Below are 25,263 nucleotides of genomic sequence, written 5' to 3'. Positions count from 1 at the left end.
GTGGATTTAAACCATTTATGGGGGCATTACCAGCTTGCAAATGTGGACACTCGTCTCTCCAGTGCCCTATCTGCCCGCACCCGTGACAGGGGAACTTCTTCTTGGCCTCTTCTTTACTCATTTTTACTCGAGGTTTCCCTCCCCCCCCAGAGTTAGTGTTTGGAGCATTACTATTCAATTTGCTTAACTGTTTCTCTTGTTGCTCGGCCAATTTTACTTGTGCCCACATCACCTTTTCCTTCAGGGCCTTCTTTTTGTTCTCCATTTCATCCTCGCAGTACTTAGCGTACTTGAGGACATCATCTATGGGCTTTCCCTGCCAACAGATTTTATTGTCTCTAATCCACTGGGATATTTCCGGTCTCAAACCCAACACGAATCGATAAATGAAATGAGTCATATCCTTCATTTCAATATTATCAATGCCACTGTAGGTCTTGAATACCTGCAATAGTCTTTCATAATAGGAATGCAATGTTTCATTATGATCCTGGGTAGTTCTATCTATTCGGGTCCAATCTGTTTCTTTCGCTGGTACCTTTCCTTTTAAGTATTGGATGACTTGGTCATATTTTCTCATTACATCTGGGGAAGGAGCTCCAGTTCGGGAGTCCCTTGCAAATTCGTCACTGGGCCAATCAATTGCTATCTTGCAATCGGTCCATAAATCTACAGGAACTACAATATCAAAGAACCCATCCAGGTCCTTCAGGAGACACTTTTGGACTTTCACAAATCTCTCCACCTGCCTATACCACTCCACTGGCTTCTCTCTCAATTTTGGGAAGTCATTGGTAAAAGACACAATGTCTTGGCGGGATCACGGGACATGTACATATTTCCCACCAGGCACTTCTCTCATGGGACACAGTTTTTCTGCTTGACCTACTTCTTTTAACACGTATTCAGAAGCCTTTGGTTTGACCATACTATCTTCCTTTTTCTTTGCCCACCTGGCTTTCCATTTGTCTAGATCTCCCCATTTCTGTAGTATGTTCAGCAGTTCCTTTATCTGAATTTTCTTCCCCGACACATTCATGTTCTCGAATCTTTGTCTGAGAATTCTGCTCTATAAGGTTTCTGCAAGACTTTGGATCGACGTACATCAATTCCCATGTCCGCAGCAGTGTCCATTAGTTTTTCATGGAGCACTCTAGTATTCCGGTTAAGGCTTTTGCTGATAAACAGTAACTCTTCTTCGCTAAGAGTATTTAATCTGTCTAATCCCACATTTCCGGCCATTAACTCCTCCATTTCTATCCTTAGCCTGTAGATATCCAAAGGTTTGGGCTGGGAAGTTTCTCGGTCCATTTCTTTAGTCCATCTATCTAGTTCCTCTGGAGTCACCACTGTGGCACTCCGGATTCCTGATGTTGTTTCGATTAGGACTTCCCTTGCCTTAGCCTGACTCCCTGCCCGAGATTCACTGTTCCCAGGCTCTCTTATGGGCAGATCCATTAGGGAGATCACGGACTCACATTCACTTGCCTGATCATCAACTATAAGCGGCTCTTTTCTTGGGGGTGTTGGGATGGGAGTAATGACTGGAGTTTTTGGACTAGCCTGCCTATCCCCGTAAAGGGGTATAGCAGGTCCGATAGTTACAGGGATTGTCAGGGCGTCAGGACTGGGATGTATTTGAGCTATAGTCTGAATTAGGTCATTTCGCTGCTTAATCAAGGCATCCCTTTCTCGTTCTTGTAAAACTCTTTCTGACGAGTTGTCATGCATTATTTTGGGGCACCAAAGGAGGGTATATATTCGGAGCAGTGGGGATGGCTGACCCTGGTCTATCCTCACCAAAAGGTGGGTAATTTGGGACTGCTGTACTAGGTCTGCAAAAGTCATCGCTATTACTGGGTCTGCTACCAGTACCAGTTACATTTGTCTCGCTGGCCCTTCTACTTCTGGGATGGTGGAAAAAGGGATTTTTCGAACTTAGGGTTCCTGATGCTTCCGCATAAGGAGGTGGATTTTTCATTAACAAATCCTCCAGATACTCATCCACTGAATCCCCCATGGTCATTAGGTGTCTTTTTCCCTTCTGTTTGTTCGGTTACCCCTAGCATCGGGAACAGTCCCTCAACCATCATATTCTGTCTCCACTGCTTCATTTTCTGCTCTTTTGTTTCTCGCTGTAATTTTGGATACCATTTGCTCACTCCCTTATCCATTTGGGGTCTGTCTCGCTCTAGAGCCTCAATCTCCCATTCCTCTAAAGCTTCGTACTGCGTTAATCTGGGTCGGGGGTGTAATTCGTTCATTCGGGTTATCAAATTAAACAGGATTCTACCATTAAAAGTACCATTGAGGGGAAATGCTAGGACTCCGTCATCTTCAGTGTACTTTACCTAATTTTCTAACCACACACAAGTATGATACCCCTTGTCAAACATCATAAAGGATGCGGGAGTATTAGGAGGGGGAATGATCACACCCTCCCTGGTTCTAACTGGTTTGTCTTTCTTGAAATAATTCTTGATCTTTTCTGCAAGAGTCAATTTTCTCTTTCCTCCGTACATATTGTAAGGTCTACCTCTTAGCATCTGTTCCTTATGAAAACCTAGGTTTTGCGGATTAGGTAAGAATTCGGGATACCACATACACCTCTCCAAACTATCTTCGAGCTCAGATTGATTAATTTTGTTTACTTATGGACTTCCAATGCTACCGCGTCTTTCAGCTTACGGCAACCAATCAGTACTGAGGTTGCAAAATTTGTTGACCAATGGGTGCGCGGCCCCTTCGTGAGACGCGGTCTCACTCTTCGGCGCTCACCCCTCCCTTACAATTCTGGCTTTGCTACACACCCGCTGGTTTCACCAATACCAGCACGGCACGGAGTGACGTCAGCGCAGCCTTGCGCTCGACTCCCTCCTTCACAAGGTAACGGAAACTTTGAATTTTTCTTAAAGTGCAAATGCGTATTTTAGTTAACAACGTATAACGTTCACCACTGTGCTTGAGGGTTTTAAAAAGAAAGAGGGTTTTTCTTTTACTGCAAGTAAACCACTTTTGTCTACTTTTCATTCACCACAGATAGATCCCTTCTGCCTATCCTTTTTCACACAAGCAACAGAGAACCTGCTACTCTTTTGACTAATCCACTTCTTTCCGGGATATATACTAAGTCAATTTTCACCAATGTCCTCCCTTGCTATCATTCAAGCTCCAAAGACCCTATTACTCCTGCCGTCTGTGACCCTTTCTAGATGATATCACAACGGGAGTTTCACCACGGTGTTGGTAGCTAACATTTACACATCAATGAATTTATGAAAGTCCTAATTAGCGCTTCCAGTCCTGCTTAACCATGCACTAATCTCCCTCCTAGCCAGTGACCTCACAGCTAAGTGGATTCTACTCACCACCTGCTATTTTATTTCCCCGGGGATCCCCACAACGTGAAAACAATTACTCACAATTGGTTAGTAATTTACTCAATATTTCATGAAATATAATAAACTTATTCTATGACATTTAAGTGAAATAACAATCCTTTTTATAGCAGCAAAAATATTCTGCAGCACATTTTATTTTTCACGGTTCAATAGCAACTATCTTGTCTACCTATCTTAACTTGTCCTAACCATAACTCTGCTACCAGAAAAATACTGATAGAGCGCGCAGGTCACCCGGCTCTGAGTTTTACCAGATTTTCACGCACTCGGGCCCATGACGTGATTGAGATACAATTTTATGAGTCGAGTGAGTTTACGCACCCCTATCAGTACTTTATATGTGTTTTCTATAACACTATTACCATGACACCTGACTTACCACAGGTACTTACTCTTCCTGACGGATCAGGAGCTATTAGAGGATAGGTGACAAGATAATTCTAAACATTTATTCTGTTCATTTAAATAACACTTTGTAAGTCTTCAAATGACCACGGACACCTGAAGGGTTTTAAGAGTTTTTATATAAGAAGTAATATTCAAAGTGACAAGAGTATAAGGCAGATGCAAATCAAAACGTCAATAATCAGGATTACAAGAATGATATAACTATGGATAAGGGCAAGCACCATTGAGTGCGAATGGGAAATCTAATGGATGAGGGTAACAGGGAACATGCTATTCAGTTTCAGACTTATACTAGGGAGGGTAAAATTAAAACACATTAGTCAGTGAATTCCTAAAAGCCTACAAGTGATTCAAACCCTAATCTTAGTCTGTCTAACTTTAGATACTAAACATCAACAATGGTCATCACACTTTATTCAAGCAGAAACAGTTTCAATTGTGCCCTACAGGAAGGGGAAAAATGGAACATACTAATAAACAGTTTGCATATGCAATATTAGAGAGATCAGAGAGAATATCATGGGCATAGAGGCTTTATTAAAGAGCAGGAAGGAAGAGACAGCATACGGACACCCATGGATATATTTACCTAGGACAGGAATGAGGACTAACCCTGGCCACGGGTCAGCTTCGGTAATAGAGGAGGACAAGGACCCTCAAGGATTTAGGATGCCAGTAGGTGAGCAGGTATAGCTCACGGAAAACCAGGACAGGATACCCCTCAGGATTTAGGTCAGGACTGGGCTCACCAAAAGGGCACGACCAACACCTGCAGCTTCGGATGCAACGCCTGCGCTACCCCCTCACTGCACGGAATCCGCCAGTAACCCCGATTGGGTTCTCGAATCCCCCAGCAAAGTGCTCCGCCAGCACTTAGGACTATTTCCACCCCTTGGAGTTTGAGGAAATTCGGACAGAGTGCTCCGCAGCTCTCTGTATCAATCACCTATAGAGTCGTGGGGTCGGTGACAGGTCAGCTATTCGGACAAGCCGGACAATTTTCCCTAACTAAACTAGGCTAGATATACTCTTTTTGGGTCCCCAGACCACCCACAAATGATGCAAGTTACAGGGTCCCAACTTATGATTGGTCAGGAGAGGTGGTTAGGTCATAGTCACCATCTAAAATTCTGTGTTCCCACAATTAATATTTATTTTTCAGTACCCACCCCTTACATTCCAGTTCCCAGGGTATGAGAAAGGTGTAAAACAATAGAGCACACATAAGAATATACATTTGTATCAATTTTAGGTACAGCCAAATTCTCTTCCCAGTGCATGGAAGATGTTCTCAGGCGCATCTCAGCTTCAGGAGCCAGCTGGCTTGGGCTTGCTTCTGCGCGGTTCGGCTTTTCCCTCATCACGTGACAGGGTTGTAGGAGGTTTCAAAGATGGCGCCGCTCCCCACTCCCAGGCCCCAGACACGCGGTACATGAAAAGTAAGCAAAAACAAATTAGAAACAGAGGAAAAAATGAATACACTGTACACCATGATAATCTACACTGCACCCCTTACTTCATAATAACTAAAGCGGTTAAAGGTTAAGCGGAAATAGATAGAAATGCAAAGCAGCATGGGCAAGCAGAAAGCGTGTTTAGAGACAAGCGGCCATTTTAGCTACAATGCGCATGAGCGAACTCTCCCTCCAAAACTGCGAGTGCGTCACGTCACGTGGGTATGACCGACGCATGCGCAGACTGGATTTCTGCGAAGCGGCCATTCTGTAGTATGCAAGCGGAGTTAGGATTAATAGACACATAAGCAAGCGTCTCTGGGACACCCGCGTGTACTGTAAAAGTGTAATATTAATGACAAACAGGATTGGTTAATACTATTACAAGTTAACGAGGTTCATGAATGAGAGCAAGTCGCTTTATGTGCGAATCCTTACTCCATCACAGGTATAATGCGGCGCAGGGGTTTACAAAGTGACACATCTACCTAGATGCGTCACTTTGTAAATATGGAGCAACAAGGCGCATTTTTCACACCACTGGTGCGTCACAAAAAGTGCCGCACCGGCGGCATAAAAGTGACGCACAGCCTCATAAATGAGACCCACTGGGTCTGGGGCCAAAGTGGTAGGTGGTGGGTCGGGGGGCCTCCCTGTACTTTGCAGGGGGTCCCCTCAAGTTTTGTTTTTCCATTGGCTCCATCCAAAGCCTGGACCTCAATCTCCACAGTACACATTGATTTTGAAGTTGTATTGCTTTATTGTGGACAGCTGCCTGGAACCAAATGAAGGTATTGTGCTGGGTAAAGACGGTCTGCGTCACTCTGCGAGCTGGGCTGAACATCATGCTCTTTCACCCTACTTTGCGATCAAGTTCTACTTCTAATCCCTGCAGCTTTGCACCTCACAGCACAGGGCTGAACACTGCTTTCAATCCCTCCAGGACAGAGAATTAAAGAGTCATTTGCCGAACAGAAGGAGCCGGCCTCGGAGGAACACAAGAAAACGCAGAAACAAGCAATGTTCCAGGCCATTTGAACGTTCTCAATTAGGAGGAAGCCGCACACACCTGTGCTTGCTGACTGGGTGCCAAATTGACACTTACAGTAAAGGACTCGGCTCACTGCACCACACTGCACTGTAACAAAGTTAGATTGCCTCCATTTCAGAAAGCTGCAGTTACGCCATTAGTGTGCTGTCGTAGAAACAGGGACGCCTCTGTGTATGTGCTGTGAATGGGAGCTTGTGAGCTTCACAGCTGCTCTGAACTTTGAAATGCCTCTCGCACATAATGTCTGGTTCTAAAGGTTTCCTCAAACCTGTCTCTTGGGGTGCGTTACTGTTACAACGCAACTTTTACGTCGTAATGCTGTTACAACGCAGCTTTTACAACGCAGGTTCCATTACAACGGATGCTATTACAACGCAGGATATTACATAGCAGATGCTATTACAACGCATACCATTACATCGTAAGTATTGGTAAGTATATATATATATTTTTTTTAATTTAATTTAATTTAATTAATTTAATTAATATTAATTATACATGAATATATTTCTTTATGTTTTTTAATATTATAAATTAAATATATTAATTTAAGTAATTTTTAAAATAAGTATGAGTATAGGAGTATATGTTTTGGGGTACTGAGGTATATGTTTTGGGGTGTTTGGGTATTTTTAGGTTTTAGGGCTGGGTTTGGGTTTTGGGGTACAGGGGTATTTTTAGGTTTTAGGGCTGGGTTTGGGTTTTGGGGTACAGGGGTATTTTTAGGTTTTAGGGCAGGGTTTGGGTTTTGGGGTACAGGGGTGTTTTTAGGTTTCAGGGCAGGGTTTGGGTTTTGGGGTACAGGGGTGTTTTTAGGTTTTAGGGCAGGGTTTGGGTTTTGGGGTACAGGGGTGTTTTTAGGTTTCAGAGCAGGGTTTGGGTTTTGGGGTACAGGGGTGTTTTTAGGTTTCAGGGCAGGGTTTGGGTTTTGGGGTACAGGGGTGTTTTTAGGTTTCAGGGCAGGGTTTGGGTTTTGGGGTACAGGGGTGTTTTTAGGTTTTAGGGCAGGGTTTGGGTTTTGGGGTACAGGGGTGTTTTTAGGTTTCAGGGCAGGGTTTGGGTTTTGGGGTACAGGGGTGTTTTTAGGTTTTAGGGCAGGGTTTGGGTTTTGGGGTACAGGGGTATTTTTAGGTTTTAGGGCTGGGTTTGGGTTTTGGGGTACAGGGGTATTTTTAGGTTTTAGGGCTGGGTTTGGGTTTTGGGGTTCAGGGGTATTTTTAGGGTTTATTTTTTTTAAAGTACGACTTTAATTAAATTAAAATAATTATTTAAATTAAAATTAATTAAATTTATTAAATGATTTTAATTACATTTTTAAGATTAATACAATTATATTAATTAAATTAAATTAATTAAATTTAAATAATTACTATTATTAAATTTATTAAATTTAATTAATAAAATTATATTAATTTAATTAAATTACATTAATTCCTATTTAAAATTAAATTAAACTTATTTAAAAAAGATAAGATTAATACAATTATATTAATTAAATTAAATTAATTATATTAAATTTATTACTATTATTAGATTTATTAAATTAAATTAATAAAATTATATTAATTTAATTAAATTACATTAATTCCTATTTAAAATTAAATTAAACTTATTTAAATAAATTATATTAATTTCATTTTTTCAATTATTTTAATTATATTAGTAAAATTAAATTAATAAAATTAACTTAATTTCATTTTTTTTTTAAATTATACTTACCTATACTTACGATGTAATGGTATGCGTTGTAATACCATCTGCTATGTAATATCCTGCATTGTAATGACATCCGTTGTAATGGAACCTGCGTTGTAAAAGTTGCGTTGTTACAGCATGCGTTGTAAAATGACGCGTTGTAACATCATAGATCCGTCTCTTGGGCGTATACTGGATACACTGCTTTAAACTGTATTTTGGAGATGGAAGTAAGTTACTATCTCAAAATGTGGATTCACCAAAATTCTAGAAGTAGCGGAAGTGACGTCATGCAACTGCCATGTCACATATTTGACCATGTATCTTTCTAAGTCACTAAACACCCCTTATTTGATTACAGAAAGCTAGAGTGAAGGACAGGGGGTGAAGTACACATAAACAGGACTCCTGCAAGCTTCGTTTAATTTTTTCTAGTAGCCAGGTAAGCAATTGTTACCCAGTGCTACTTCTAACTTCAAAAAACATTTTATTGAGAAAAAGATGAGTCATATAATAAAATACAGTAAATCAAGGAACACAGCAACATTTTTTTTTATGGTATATTAAAATCTACATTGCCTCACAGGCATTTTTGCATCTTGGGCTTGTTGGTAGTGCAAGGACTAAAACAGAGTGCTTGGTGGATAGCAGCCACAACCTATTTGTAACAGATGGACACAGACTCAACATACTGGTCTAGCCAACAATTAAACCATTCAATAACACACTGGTGACCAGATTTTCCGAGGCTAATCCCAATTTTTCCTTGATCTTCCGCAATCCCAGGAGATATTGTTTAAGTGCGAATAGCATCACTTTGCAATTGTCGTTCCACAATAGACTGAGTGCCTATTCAATTGTGGGTGTAGGAAATTGTGAGTTTAGGAATGAATCTTTGCGAAGCCCAAAAGCAGCTTTAAGTTGAGACATAGTGATAAACCCAACCTTACCAGGGGTGCTCCACAGGCATGCAATGCCTATGTCCTAAAGGTGCACTTCAGATATTTAATTAATGGCATGTTGCCTGCGCCAACATGACTAAGAATTTCCTCTAGGCCTTGCCAATAGCAGAGGCGTTCCAGGGTAACCCAGATTGTCTTCCAATAAAGAGGCCATATTCCTATTGTGTCATGTAAAGGTCTCAGCCCAAAGTCCAACCTAAGTGGTAACAAAGGAGGGCTTACAGGTACACCAACCAGCTGGCGCATGAAACGATTTCTCACTCTGGTTAGGGAGCTCGTGCCCAAATGGCCCCACAGTTCAGATCCATAGGCAGCTATTCCAAGAGCATGATGGTTATACATTTAGAGGGTAGGCATTATAGGACAAAACGAAGTGCTAAGCGCTGTCTTTATGATACCTCCCACCGCTTGCTCCAGTGTAACCCTATGCTGCGTAATATGGGCTTGCCACCCCATATGTATAGTGAGTGTTAAGGCCAGATATACAAAAATACACACTATCTCAAGTTGGACCCCATCTAGCTACGGGTACACCCTGGTAGAATGTACCGGATCAAAGACCATGAATTTGGTTTTACTCAAATTGATTTCAAGACCCCTTGCCTTACAAAAACACTCACATTGATTCAGAAGCCTTTGTAGTCCTATAGGGGAATTCGATAGGAGTAGAGTATCATTGGGAAACATGAGGGCAGGTAGCCTCATGTTTGCGAATCTGAGAGTGGCATTATCATACCCATCCAAATACTTAACCAGACCTTTTATATAAAGAGAGAGAAGAATGTGGGGGCAAGTACGCACCACTGCCTCATGCCTCTGGTCATCGGAAAGGGATCATATTTAATTTAACATCATTTTCCAAGGGGTTCTTTTTAAGTCCCTGCTTCCATTATATTCTAATGGAGGGTGCATCAGCGTCTGTTGTTAGCCATGTGGTGTACTGCCTTTACTGCTGCTCCTTTTTGGCAGTGGCAACTTTACATTCATAACTTTGGCTCTCAGTTTCAGGGGGTGGAGACATGTAAGTTTACACTTCAAAGTAACTTTACATATGTTTTAGAGAATAGACCAAGGGGCAAATTTACAAGGGCTGTATCTCCACTTTTTTGGCTTACAAAGCCAAAAAAGCGAAGATAAAACCAGCGCCCTATTCACAAGAGGGTACTAACATGCATAATCGCATGTTAGCACCCTTTTTCCCAACGCCTCCCTTTGCATCTCCAATGAGATGCAAAGTGGGTGTTACTGGGCGTACCCTGGATGGACTATCATGCAAATATCGCTAATGTTTACATCACAATATTTACAAGGCAGGCCACATGATTTTAGCTCACATTAGATTTTGCCGAAAACTGTAGTTTTTTACCCAAAATCTAACGTCTGCTAAAATCCTGATTTAGCAATCCCTAACATAGGGGGTGGATGATGCTGATACGACCCTGTGGGTCGTATCAGCAAGATTATTGCCCTTTTGCAGGAACATCGCTGGTTTTCCAGCGATGTTCCCTGCAAAAGGGTGATAAATTCGCTATCGCTGGAATTTTTATCGCCCTGGAGTAACACGTTGTTAATTATGCGCTACCAGGGCAATACATTCCAGAGACAGCCTGCGGTAATATAATTATCGCAAAGCACGGCCAGCGATGATTATCACTGGCCATTGTTAATATACCCCAAAATTGGTAAAGTTACTCAAAAGTGTAAGAGTAAATTTACTAGTAGTAGATCTATATGTGTAGATGTATTTTTATTAATAGGCCCCAACGTGTTCACTGATCGTTCCCTGGTCAGTAGTTCTTTAAGTCTTTACTGTTTGCTTCAGCACAGCATTGGTTCTGTCTTTTACTGTAGTATTTTTATCTAGGAACCTGAATCAATATTACCAGTTTATGCCCTTACACGGCTATAATCAATAAATACCCCTAGAATGGCATAAGAAACAGATCCATATTTCAGTAAATCGCCCTCGCAGCCAAAGGCATGGCAAAAGCTACTTCCTTAGATTCCTAGAAAGCACAACGAGTTCTTTCAACACACCAAACCTCCAGCAACCTGGGAAATCCCTGCTTGCTTTGTTTTGATTTGTAATAGAACTCCTGCGAGCACTGTAAGAACGGCCAGTTCTTAGTGACATCTTTATTGACGTCTTATGTCCAAACCTTATGTCAAACTCGGCACCTTTCAGGTATAAATATACCAACGTTGCCTTAAGCAAACACACAGTGGTGGTTTTGGAGCAGTGCAGTTAATCTACTTTCCGAGAGCCCAGCAGACGCGAGAAGCCCACGGACGCTGCCCCTCCTCTTTGATGCGCTGAGAAAGACGCTGTCTTTTCTCCTGCCGAGAAAATCCAGCTCCAGCGTTTCCAGCCTACCCTTGCGGGTGACTGGGATATCGAGTCCTGAGAGAGACATACCAGACCTCCTACATTCTATTCCCAAGGTACAGTGCTGACTAAACCCTTAGAGAGAATTCTTGAACAGATCCTTGGCAACAAACCTACTTAACTTAAACTGCTACTTACTTACTCCTTCCCACGTATTAGGCTTAGGTAAGGTACACCGGGGTAGGTGTAGTTTAGAAGCACCAGTTGAGGATGTTAGCCTATGTATATATGTATGTATATTTTGTATCCATTTTAAAGTGTCTTATGGCTAAGAAACCATATCAATGCTTTTACAGTATTATTTTATAATACTCCTTTTACTGTACGTACTTTACTTTATATTAAGTATTGCAATTGTGGCAATTCATTTCTCTTGCATGAGAAGGAAGACTGCTCAATAAATAATACCTTTTATTGAAAACACCCGTCTCTCTCTTCTCTGCACTCTGGTGAAACTAAGAACGCACATCTGACTGAGTGAAATAGCTGTCTATTGTTTTCACGACTCTAGAGATTTACTCTTATTCTGAGGGAGCAAAGTTGTCATGTTTATGCGGTTATAGGAAGCTGAATCCCTTCTTGTCTGAGTCAGGGAAGCTGATCTCTTCCTATTCATTCAAGAAAGTTTCCAGTGACCTTAGAGCTAGCTGGCGCAAACCTAAATTTAGTCTAACATAGTCAGTAGAGACCTAGATGACCTCAGTCCTACGTCTATACTGCTGTTTATATTATTCCAATGCGCAGAGCCTATAGGGAAAATAGGAACTACACTACATTACCTTTGGGGGCACCTCTCATTCCTGGATAAATTTTTCTCGTAAAGGATTCAGGACTTTGTCTGATAGCACTTTTACCACGTGGAGTACATTTAAGAGCAACAATTTTACTTATGTTCCTGTTTATAGATACTCTTACAGCTTCAAGTAATCACCTCAGTTACAGGCACTGTCTGCAGGCCAGTTCTAATTCAAAAGTTAATTTCATTATACGATTTCCTGCATATCACTCATGCTATAGTGGCGAGGTCAAAGCGGTACCATATGAGACTATATGTAATTCATATAAAGAATGGTCTTTGGTTTGAGCAATAAAAATAAAACAGATTAAATAAAAAACTTAAAAGCTTATTTCATGGGGATTTCACTTTTCTCCTCTCACTGATGTTCTCCTGTTCTCTTGCAGGAAATTAGACTTTAAATGAAATACCCCCAAAGAAAATGTGAATTTCAGTGACGTGACTAGTTTAACAGAGAGTACATTAACTTTCACTGTCATCCTCCTAAATCTACCACAGTGTCCACCAAGGTTACAAAGCCAATATATGTGGGATAATGTTCTCACTGCCAAATATTATACTGATATTACAAGTCATCGAGGAGTTCCATGACTGTTTATAGAAACAAGGGAAAAGGCAGTGTTCATTTATAAGGTCATGGAACCTGAGCTACAAAAGGGGGTTAGCAGTTTTATTGAAAAAGCTGTGAGATTGCTGGATGATGGGATTTTGTGAATGTGTACAGATTTAAGAACTTTCCCAACACAGAAATGTGAAGAATATATTTGATTTTTGAAAATGTTTGAGGTTTGCAGGGCCTGGTGGATAAGAAATGACATGATGAAATTCATGGAACACACATCACCGTAGATTCCCCTGGGTGTTTTTAAAAATTGCTGATTTTGGTAGGTTTTCCTGGTTGTGGGCTGACCCCCGTTCATGAATAGTGCAGCCAGTGAAGTATGGTAACGGAGAGGAAATTGGAATTTACCTATACTTTGCTGATCCCTTTAATTTGCAAAGGGGATAGGGATGGTTTAGTACCAAATCAGGCAGAAAGACCGTTGCACCTGTTTTCGGATGGGGCAGTCCAATGCCTCGGTGGGCCACTCCATCCACATTTTTTTAGCCTTTTTCCCCTTGTATCTAGCAGGCTCTTTTTATCTGGAGATGCAGATTGGGGTATACTCCACTAATCAACCCGGTGAGGGGTCAGAAAGTCTGTGGCACCCTTATAGGCATGGGGATCTGTTCCCATGGTGTTTGGACGGCCTGACACCCTTCTGTTTTTGGCATTTTTATGTCTGGTGTCTACTGGGCATTTTCCCTTCAGTGGGACAGATTGGGCATTAACCCCCCCCCCAAACAACAGATGCATCTGTTCTGGTGTAGAAGAACAGTCTAGTGCCTGGGTGTCTGTCCTGACACCTTAAAACAAAAGAAATCACTGAAGTCAGTGGTCTTTCCACCCCACACCTCCCATGAGACAGACAGGAAGCAGACTGCCAATATGTCTCCTGTTGGGGGATGGGCAGAAAGGATTGGTTGCCTTATTTTGGAGTGTGGCATGTACTATGCCAGCATGGCCCTGACTTGTCTTTTGTCTTTTATTGTGATTCCCTGGTCACTACTGGGCTTTCTACCCAACCCGGGGGCACATTGAGGGTAAACAATCCCACCCACCTTCAGACTGACTTTGCCTGTGGGGAGCCAACGGACCAGGGCCACTCCCCCAAACAAAAATTATTCCTGGTGCGTAGTGGTGAGGTGTGGATCACTACTTAGGTATCCCTAGGAAGAGGTACCTTTGGAAAGGGTGCATACTACCTTTTCCTGTGATACCTCTCTCATCATCATTGGTGCCCAAGGGCATATGAATGCTGAAGGCAGATTCAACCTGGTGTTCGAAGTGCAGCCATTAATAATCATAACTTGCAAAATAACTCTGCAAACAGAAGCGCTGCAAGGCAATACCCTGTTCAGCATTTCCTTAGCCACTTTGTTGATTTTACAAAAGCCAGTGGTTTGGAGATCAATACAAATAAATCACAGCTCATGAATATAAACCCACATTATTCATTTTGAAACAGCCTGAAGGTGGATGGGTCAACATTTGATGAAGTTTGGAGCTTTGCCTACCTGGGTATCAGACTCACAGAGAAAGTAACTTGGGAAATTCAAAATCTAAAACGTAATACTCTTTTAGCCCATGGATCAGCTGCAAATGCCAGGAGACATAAAACAGGGTTTACTAAAGCTGTTTCCCCGGCTATTGTGGTACCTAGACCAGTGGCTTTGGGTGGCGCACTCTATGGGACAGAGATCTGGGGTTCGGGGAATTCGACAAGATTGAAAATTACAAAACATAAATGTATGATTATTACTAAATATCCCATTTACGATCGGATCTGAATCATAATGGAAGTCACTATATTGTGCGCCTTAAAATTCTGACCTATAGGACTAAAATACAGACAACCCAGGAGCTGGCTCCCTGTATATAGGCTCTGTAAGAATTCATTCTTCTTGATAAATCCTGTAATACAGGAGTGTGGGAGAAACCAAATATGATGGGTAAAAACTAAGCCAGTAAGATGAAGGTAATATACTGGGATAATGTCTTGCTTTAAACGTGTTGTGATACGAGATCTGAGGGGCTCGTTGAGATATTCCTCACCCATAAATGCATCCCGCATTTTGAACCATATCTCAATAGAATTTCTGATCCCAAGGCTAAGTCACTGTACACTAATTTTCGAATTGCAATATATTGATACAGTCTCTCAGGATTGTCCTTTTGTCCCCAACACAGTTGAAACAGAGGCGCATTATTTATTGACATGTAATAGATATAAAACTCAAGGTCGAGATCGATCCTTCTCATATGGCGCAAACTAGGGATGAAATATTCTGCAGCATATTACAAAGTGACACAGTTCATCCATTGGGCATACTCACTGTCAGCTGCTGCAGCGAAGACCACGTTTTGAGACACTACTTAACCTGGAGTCACCACTGTACATATATCCATAGGGATGCTCAGAAAAAAAAAATCCTGCTCAGTTAGACAGAATCTTTTTCTGAAGTGGTAGAAGCAAGATAAAAAAGTATATATGTTTCTCCCTTTTTGGAGTGTGTGTCCAGATCATTGCATATACACTAATTGGATTGAGTCTTGTAAAATTTGCATTTATTTGGGGAAATTCTAGTTTTGGCTGCTTCATAATATGCACTTTAAATCTTTTTGTCTCTGAATAGAGAATATGTATTCTCTGTGATGTTAATATGAATTAGGCATACTTTTTATTTAGTGCTGTTTTATTACAAATAGTCTAGAGAGTGTGTACTAGTGTTGGCAATAACTGAATCCTTCCTTTGTATTGGGAAAAACGTGTCTAATAGAGAAAAGTGAAACTGAAAGTGTTACGATGAAGTTGTGATAGTTGCACCTTATTATGCACCTTATTATGTGCATTTATATTGAGTTAGCTTTTACACAATGATTATTAGCTGAATTCGAACTGGTTTACTGGTATATCTGTTTTTTGCCAAGAGGAGCTCATGTACAAGCTCTGTTTTCTCTAATGTATTTTAACTAACTAATGATAAGTCTGGTATTTATTTATAATGTTATGTGGTTTTATGGTTGGTATGACCGAAATAAATTAATAATTGGCAGAGATCAACCAGGTGTCAGAAAATACAAATTGACATCTAGAAGAAACAAAATAAATGATTTACTGTATACATTAAAGAGAGTCATCGTACAATAGCATTTGGTGAAGTGGCTCTAGGGGAAGTGTTTGGGGTTGTGCTTACAGAGCTGTCCATACTCTATGCAGTTCTTTCATGAAGTTGTAGAGGGTGGCTCAGAACAACTACATAGGTCTTAAAAAAAAACAATAAAAAAACAAAGCCGAAAACGTCTTTCAGAATAGGGAAAGGTTGTTTTTCTGATGGAAACCAAGAAGAAAGTCTCATTTTCAGTCATCATCAAAGATGATCCAGAAGCCAGTACATCACCAGGTCTCAGAGACACTAAGCAAGAAACAGCTTCAAGGAACACACTATTTTCAAGTTTCGTACTGACCTACAAAGCAGCCACCTTCCTGAAACCACCACCACCCTTCGATACAGCAACAAAGCTAAATATTGTTGACAGATGGACTGCTTGGAAAGAGACATTTGATGATTTTATTGATGCACTTGAAGATACTGATAAAACTATCATGTATCTCAAACATCCTGCTGGCGATGGTGTGAAAGAAGTCATAAAGAAAATGCAGCAAACTGACAATGACATCACACACCGAGAGATAAAAGAAATGCTGAATCTCAAGTTCAATCCAATACCAAATGTTGACTTGGAAAGATACATTTTCAGTCAAGAATGCCACAGTGTTGGTGAAACCATTAATACATTTGTGGAGAGACTCAACACACTCTTCAAACACTGTGAGTTCAATTAATTTAATAATGAAGAAGATATGCATCTCAGAGTTGTTGATGGATGCCTGTCAGATTCATTTGGATGACTAATGCAGATGGAAACACTTAGTCTGGAGCTAGAGCTGATGGCTGCAGGTGGAGGAGCATGCTGAAAGACAAGCTGCTGACATGATAGCCATAGGTGCCCAAAATGAACCAGCCATGAGCATACAAATTGAGCCAAAGCAATCAACGGAAGGACATAAAGTGATGTCTACACGCATAAAGAAGTAATGTCTTTGTTGTGGATTTTCATTTCTACACGCAGGCAAATATCCCACCATTGGGCAGATATGTAAAAGCTGTGGGAAAGAGAACCATTTTGTGATGGTTTGTAATGCATAGGAAACAGTAAGTGTGTCATGGAGCGAAGACAAAATGGCCACCAGAACATTCCAGATGCAACGTTTGAGGCACACCCCCAAGGCCAACCAGTGAGATCAGTTGAGGCAAACTGACACTGTACGAAGTCAATCTTCATCGAAATCATTATCTAATGGTTCTTTCTACGCAGTATCAAGTGAAAGTGAAGAAGAGGGTGTGACATGACAATGGTTACCTCAGACAAATATGTGCATGTCAATCAATCAATCAATCAAATAAACTTTATTCAATTTTCAGATTAAAAACCATAACAGTCACACATTATAAAATGTACAATCCATTATTAAAATTCCAGTACGGTGCATGATTACATATTTATATATCACTAGATTCTTAAAATCATATTTACAGTTGATTATTATGACAGGTATTCTATACATTATTCAGCCTCATGTTGGGTTTTCCATGTTATACTTTTTCTTTTTTCAGTATGGCCTTCAACAGTCCAGTCGTAGCTCCCACACAATAGAAATTATCAAATTTTTTGTAAATGAAGGTAGGCAGGGCGGCATTGACTCCATCCCTGCCCTTCAGCATTGGCAAAATCCATCTTGGTCTTTCCACTCTATACAATTTACAAAATAAAATCATATGTATTGTCATCAGAAGGGATTTTTCATCACTGGGGCACCTAAAAAGCTCACTTGTCCAGTCATTTTGTGTAGGGAAGCTGACTAGTCAATGAAGGCTATCAATTCTGAGTCTTGTGAGGACAAACCTATTGCAAATTCCTGTATACCTTTCCAGATAGGGTTGAATGGTAGGTGATACAAGGGTTAGCTGGTGTGGAATACTTTTCTGTATTTCTGAGGCCGCCCTAGAGACTCTACATGATCTTGACACCAAGCTCTAAAATCCTTCCTAGAAATTGTAATCAATGATCCAGGATTACTATAAAAGTCAGATTTACCCAAGTCTGTTAAAAATATTCTAATGTACGTTAACCATGTGTTCTTATATGCATGAGTTAGGCTCATGGCATCTCTAATAATGTCTCTGTTTGATTCTGTATATTGGACGTGCAGACTCTATGCCATAACATCAGTGGCTGTATCTTAATCGAATCGGAGATATAAGAAATCCCCAATTTGTTGTGACAAATATAGACAGATGTGCTCTGTGGTACTGCTAATATAAATCGCAAAAATTTATTTTCCTCTTTTTGGGACATGGACACATCCTGGTATCCGCAGACACCAGCCCCATACATCGCTACACTCAAGCATTTTGCTTTATAAATCTTAAGGAGGATCCCCGGGGTCTTTTGTCCATTTTATTAGAAAAACTCATCTATGCCCCAATTGGCAGTTTAAAAAGGAAAGTTCTACTTTTAACCGCTGGAATCCATTACCCAGAATGATCAAGTAAAACACCCAAATATGAAAATGTATTGGTCGCATCGATCCTAACCTTCCCAAACTGCAAGCTTTTACAGCTCTTTCTCCTCTTAACACATGTCATCACATATGTCTTCTTGACATTAAGTTTTAGGCCTCGACTGTCCATAAAGTTAGTGTAAGTTTTAAGAGAGTTCTGTAGTAGTTCCAGCTATGTGCACCGCGTCATCCGCCTAGAGGAGTGATACTATGGGCTTCTTATTATAGTGAGGAGGGTCTTTTGTCCGGGCTGTAAATTCCTCCTCTAAAGCGTCGATATATAAAGAGAAGAGGAACAGAGCCAGGACACACCTCTGCCGCACACCCTTCTCCACCGCGAATGACACAATGCATTCGCCCCCTATTCCATGTCTCACTTTTGCTGAGGCCACAGTATACAGTTGCCTCAAGAACTGGACTAAAATTGGGTCTCCCTTTAAGTCCCGCAAAATATCCCACAGTCTATTACGGTTAACACAATCGAAGGCGGACGTAAGGTCCACAAAAGCTACGTACATTTTCCCTTCTTTAGCTTGGGTATATTTCCCAGTTTTCATTATAAAATTCAAAACCTGCTCAATGGTCCCTAAACCCTGTCTAAAACCATACTGCACTACAGATTGTAGTCTGTTCAGTCTGTTGGATTCTACCTTAACCAGGGAATCCAAACAGAGAGATCAGACGATAACACGCAGGGTTGTCACATTCTCCCTTTTTTAAAACTTGGTATATTCACAGATTCGGACCACGTTTTGATAAAACCCTTTCACAGCAGACCTTCAATAACTGTGTCAGCAATGGGGACCAAAGCGCTGGAAGATATTTGAATCTGGCCTGGGCACTTTACCACCTTTACTTTCAGTAATCGCTGCCATGACGTCTTCTACTGTGGCGTTTAGCCCTATAGACACAAATCTGTCCGCCCCACCTTGTATCTGTGGAACAGAATCAGCGACGGATTCTCTGGTCCCCCTATCGCTATATACGTTTGAGAAAAAATTAATCCAAGACACCTCGTCTATGGCAACTTCAATTCTGGGCCCCTCATTATTTGCAAAAAAAGGGGCATTTACTGCCCGCCAGAACATAGTACAATCCTCTATTTGTGAGGCCACGTAAAGTAGAACCCAAGCATGCTCTTTTATTTCTTTTTTCCTATTTTTCTAACCAAATCATAGTTCTTTCTACATGTACTAATTTCCTCCCAGTTTCTCACACTTTTATGAATGGCTACCTTCAGCAAGTTGTACGTTTTTGTACATTTAGTATCGAATCAACAATTAATCCAGATTGGGGAAATCTTCTTTTTGGCTCTTAGAGAGTTTTGCATCTCAGTTGTAATAGATGTATAGGCCCTCAGAATGTCATAATAATCTGCACTCATGAAAACATACCGCTATATGATCATTTGCATTAACTATGATTTGTTTCGTCACTGCTTCGGCCTTTATCTTGCCCCATCATAAAGAATAGCCATTCTGGCGTTCTAGAGTAATGGTTTGTGACAATGCCAGATAGCTACTATTAGATTGTTCAACTATTTTGGGGAAGATTAAGCTAATACTCAAGGGCAAATGGTCGCTAAGGGTGTTACTGTGAGTTATAAACTTATCAAACAAAGTTGCGTATCTGTTAGGAATGAATATAAAATCTATCAGTGAGGTTAAGCCTCGACCAATAAACATAGGGGTAAAATCAACACGTGGAGTGCACAAATAGTTTGCAAAACCCAGGTCATGCCCTGCCATAACATCATTAAACATTTCTCCCCTCACGATAAGTATAAAATGTGGGGTACGTGCATTAGCTTCATCATGTTCCCCACACTGCCCATATTCAGTATTAGCACAAGTACCAGTGTTGAAATCCCCACCCCACAGGAAGATTACATCAGTGTCATTCGGTGCCTTTATATTAAACATTTCCTCGTTCAGAGAATTCACGATTTAACCCAGTTCGATGTTATTATAGAAATTCACTATACATAATAGAATAGGAGGGTTCAAAAGGATGGCCAACATTTGATAGTAGCTCGTAGAGCTAAGCTTTTCTATTTTTCTAACTTTAATCAGATTCAAAATATATACACACAACACTCCTTTATGTCTTCCATGCAACGATCTAACAGCAGGTACACGAAAGATCTTATATCCATCTAGGTTAATCTGCTTCAGTAACCAGGTCTCCTGAAAGCATTGAATGTCAAAACTATAAATGAAATCTATCCAGATATTGTTTTGTACCTTGGAATATAGACCAGCGATATTCCATAAGAGCACACGTATTCCCTCAGAAATATGAACAGTTGGACTACCTGGGGTAATTGTTCCTTTAAAGTGTGCATCTATCCCGCTACCCTCAATAGTATTTGTTGGACATCCAATGCTGATAACATCCTTCACTAAATTATTCGCTTCCTTTCTTTTATCTTTTATCATGCTTAGAGCGATGTTACTCCCCCCAGTGTCGCTCTCTGGCATCATCACACTCAGTTCTGGGGGTGCTTTATTAACAACACAGTCATCCTTGTTGCAGTTATCCATGAGTCAATCGTTTTCATCCAGGGATTGAAGCGGCGTGAAACTTTTGGAAACCTCAATACTATATGCCCGCTTACTTATGGTCAGTGGGTGGGGATACATATCCATATATGCCTGGTTACTTATGGTCTGTAGCTGGGAGTACCTATCCCTAATCCATTTTACAGGGGCAGGTTGATAGAAGTAACTCAAAGGAAAAACCTTTATACCTACTTCCAAGTTACATCTATTCTTGCCCGTCCTTCGGAAAATTTCCCGGACCAAAATCGGACTTCCTAGGGAGAGAACTACGCAGTCCCCTTCCACATTTTTGCCAATTGTGCCTACCCAAGGGATCCGTCTAGCCATTTTAAAGGCTACAAACATATCCGTGGTTAAAGCTGTTGAAAACTTCAAACCATTCAGAATATGGCAGCACGACTTCTCTGCAAACTACCCAATACCACCCCCACCTCTAACTCCCTGTGCACACTTCACTGGCATTGAAAATCGCTCGAAATTCAAATCACTCTGCATTATGCACAAAATAAACAACGGTTCTGCCCCACCATATCTCACATCTTTGGTCCATCATCACTGTCCCCCCCGCACTTTGGGTTCATCCAACCAACACCTTTTCCCAGTGCCTAGAATCAAAAAAGCCAGAATGGGAAGCCGCTCCTTTGCCTGGCTTGCCCTTCACTCTGGATCTCTCTTCCCCTTCAGTCAAGAATAGAACCCAATTATCTTAGATTTCGCAAACAAGTGAAACTTTGGCTATTTAACATGTAAACATGGATTGCCGATGCACTCTAACATTAAGTATACAGATTGTTTAGTAACAATTCATAACAATTCAAAACCACTTGGCAGAAGTGACAAAAAAACTCCAACAGATGCGTGAATCTTTTGAGTCTTTAATGCAGAGTACAGCCAGCCGACACGTGTTTCCAAACAGGAACGGAGCTCGGAGGAGGTGCACCCGCCGAGGACGCGAAGAGAGCCGCACACGGCCTGGGGTTTGGCTCGACAGGGACCATAACCGGCATCTTTGGACTAGACGCAAAATAGTACTCATTGCAACTTTTTGGAACTTCAACCACCGTTTGAAATATATCGGGTGACCTCCGAGCCTTACCTATTATTTCATGTTACACATACATAATACAAAGAATATAATCGTTGCTGGATACACTCGAACTGAGTGTCACTGGTCAAGGGCCCGGCTGGGTCGGAATTATCACCAGCTGAGCGACCTTTTTTACGTGGATACGGCCATCTAGCCCTGAGGAATCGCGAAGGCGATGAAACACGTGTCGGCTGGCTGTACTCTGCATTAAAGACTCAAAAGATTCACGCATCTGTTGGAGTTTTTTTGTCACTTCTGCCAAGTGGTTTTGAATTGTTATGAATTGTTGCTAAACAATCTGTATACTTAATGTTAGAGTGCATCGGCAATCCATGTTTACAGACAGCAGTAGTTTTCTACTCATAGGAGTGGTTTAGGTTTGTCCACTCGCCGATTAGCACCTAGGCTAACCTCTGTATCTAGAATTGTATGCGTATGAACTGGCAGTGCACCCACCTATAACTGATCCAAAAACCTTCGGTTCCCCTAATATTTAACATGTAAGCTTCCTCCCCTTGGACCTCCCCTCTCTGACTGTTGAGTTAGCGCCGGGAAACCTACAGGTAGCTGAGCGCTTTACAAATTTAAATATAATAATAATAATAATTTCCAAGCAGTGGATTGTTCTATTCCTCAATGTTTCCCACGTTTCCTTTTCCCCTTCCGACAGAGGGGGAACTTTTGTCAGATCTACCCTATAAGGTTGTGCAGCAGGGGGTAGATTTAGAATTTGATAATTCTCCAACTGCTCTGGCGGTTTATACTCCTCTTTCCCTACATCAGGGCCCATTTCCCTTTGGTGTCTATTATCCTGCCGTTTGGTCATTCTGTCACTGCTCTTTCCTAGTATTTCATTGACATTCCCCAATCCTCTAGTATGGTCAATATAAATTGTTTTTTTGGGGCCATTAGTTATCATAGTATGATCCCTTTTTCCTCCAGGTTTCTCTGGTTTCTCTGGGGACACAGTATTATCTCTTAAATTCAGGCATCTCCATTTCTTTTTTATTACCCTTATTATCCTCTGTCAAGAGCCTATCTCGGTTCTCTGCCAGGGATGTCAAGCCCAGCTCTATCTTGGCTAATCCTAATTCTTTGGTGGCAAACGTTTGTTTAATATATTTGCTTAAGTCGGCTAGTTCATTGCCTATACTATTTGATTCTGCATCATGATTCCCTTGTCCCCTTCTTTTAGTTTTCCTTGTCAAACCTTTATTTTTTAAATGTGTCAAATTGCCATTCCCCTGTATATCCTCACTACAGATAACTGTGTGGTGGGCTCAGATGGGACATTATGTATCAGGACCTGTGGGCTTCTAGGCCCTTTTTATGTTTTCGGCTTACAACATCTTTTAGGTGGGGGAGACAGCTCTGCATCCCGGTCCCTGGTGATAATCTCTACACCTGTAGCCTGGATGCAACCATTTATATTCTCCCCATTAGTATTTCCTGATCTCCCTTCTCCACAACCTCTTCAAGCTCCTTCTCTTGTGTAATAGTGGTCTTATTTATAATGACTGTGTCCTGGGGATTCCCTTTTAGGGACTCCTGGACCGTAGATATGTTCTTATCTAATGCTCCGACCACTCCTTTAAGATAGTTCAAGATGGTCTTATTTACATCTGCTGGTTTGCTACCAGATTGCACTAAGCTCGCGTTTTGTAACTTTCTTTTCCCCATTTTACTGGCTCCTATAATTGAAACACAAGTATATTCTTTCCGCCACTCGGTACACAGTAAATGGCAGTTATAGACTAAAATATTATAGTCTGCAACAGCAAAGATTACACCCCCCTTCTGTTTTTTAATCCCTTAAAGGGGACAAAGTCAAGCACACTCAGACAATTAAACGTTCATTTTTCTCCCTGGTGCCTAAAGAGGCATACATACAGTTCAAGCCAAGGATCCTGGCCCAGCCCGGCCTCCTCCGGTCTCTGACGAGCTAAGACGGCCCATCTTGGCACGGTCTTCGCCCGTGCAGAGCCCGCACCCGTCCCGTGTTGCGTGACCAGCTCAGCTCCTTTGTTGCATTCCCCAGGGATCGGGGCAAAAGAACAGAAGTTCAGTTCAGTGGCCAGGAACTTCGATAAAGCGTGGCGTGCAGAGTGTGGCAGAGCGGTCCCCTGCTTCACGGGACCGGCTCAGCTCCTTTATTGAGTCCTCCAGGGAGCGGGGCAAAAGTACAGAAGTTCATTTCAGGGGCCAGGAACTTCGATAAAGTGCAGCGTGCAGAGTGTGGCAGAGCGGTCTCCCGCTTCACAGGACCGGCTCAGCTCCTTTATTGAGTCCTCCAGGGAGCGGGGCAAGAGTACAGAAGTTCAATTCAGGGATCAGGAACTTCGATAAACTGCGGCATGCAGAGTGTGGCAGAGCGGTCTCCGGTGTGAATGTCAGACTGGCTGCATGTGAGGAAAATGTCAGTCAAAGAAAAGTTGACATGCCAAAGTAACAAAGACACACAAACATTGCCCAAAGATTACCTTCAAAATAAATGGTTGCTTGAAACCTTTCATCATCGACAGTAGTGTATCGATAAACATTATGCCTGAAGAGAAATATGATGCATTATCTCCATTTCTACGACTTACCCCATTGAAAACCAAATAGATACATGAGCTGCATCAACGCCCATAAAAAGTCAAGGTTTATTTGTAGCTATATAAAACACAGGAAATTGGAGGTGCAAGTACGCATCCATGTGCTTCAAGGTACTGGGTCAAGTGCCTGTCTGCTCAGTTTCAGTACAGTTCCTTATTTGGCATTGATATCGGTGAACTCCAACATGAAAGCTAATCACGAAATAGTAAATCAATTCAATTTGTTGTTTCATGGTTTTGGAAACCTTGGAGCTATGAAATTAAAATTGCATATTAATTAAGATGTCTGCCCTGAAGCTCAGAGACATAGATACATCGCTTCTCATTTACAAGAAACTGTTGAAAAAGAACTAGAATAGTTACTTAAGCATGTCATTATTGAGCCTTCAACTGGTCCAACGTCATGGGCTTCTCCCATTGTTGTAAAGCCCAAAAGTGACCGCCAAGGAGCTCTACGCATATGCGTAGCAATGCGTCTAGCAAACAAGGTAATTGAATGAGAATGACATTGCATGAGAAAGCACACATTGCTGACATGATAACACACTTAAATAGCAAAGGTCTTCACTCGCCTTGATTTAAATAAAGGTTATCAACATTTGGAACGTGAAGAAGATTTCAGGTAAAGTACACTTTTT

Source organism: Lissotriton vulgaris, chromosome 2_2, assembly GCF_964263255.1.
Source record: "Lissotriton vulgaris chromosome 2_2, aLisVul1.2, whole genome shotgun sequence".
Taxonomy (NCBI): domain Eukaryota; kingdom Metazoa; phylum Chordata; class Amphibia; order Caudata; family Salamandridae; genus Lissotriton; species Lissotriton vulgaris.
This window is presented reverse-complemented; position numbering follows the sequence as displayed.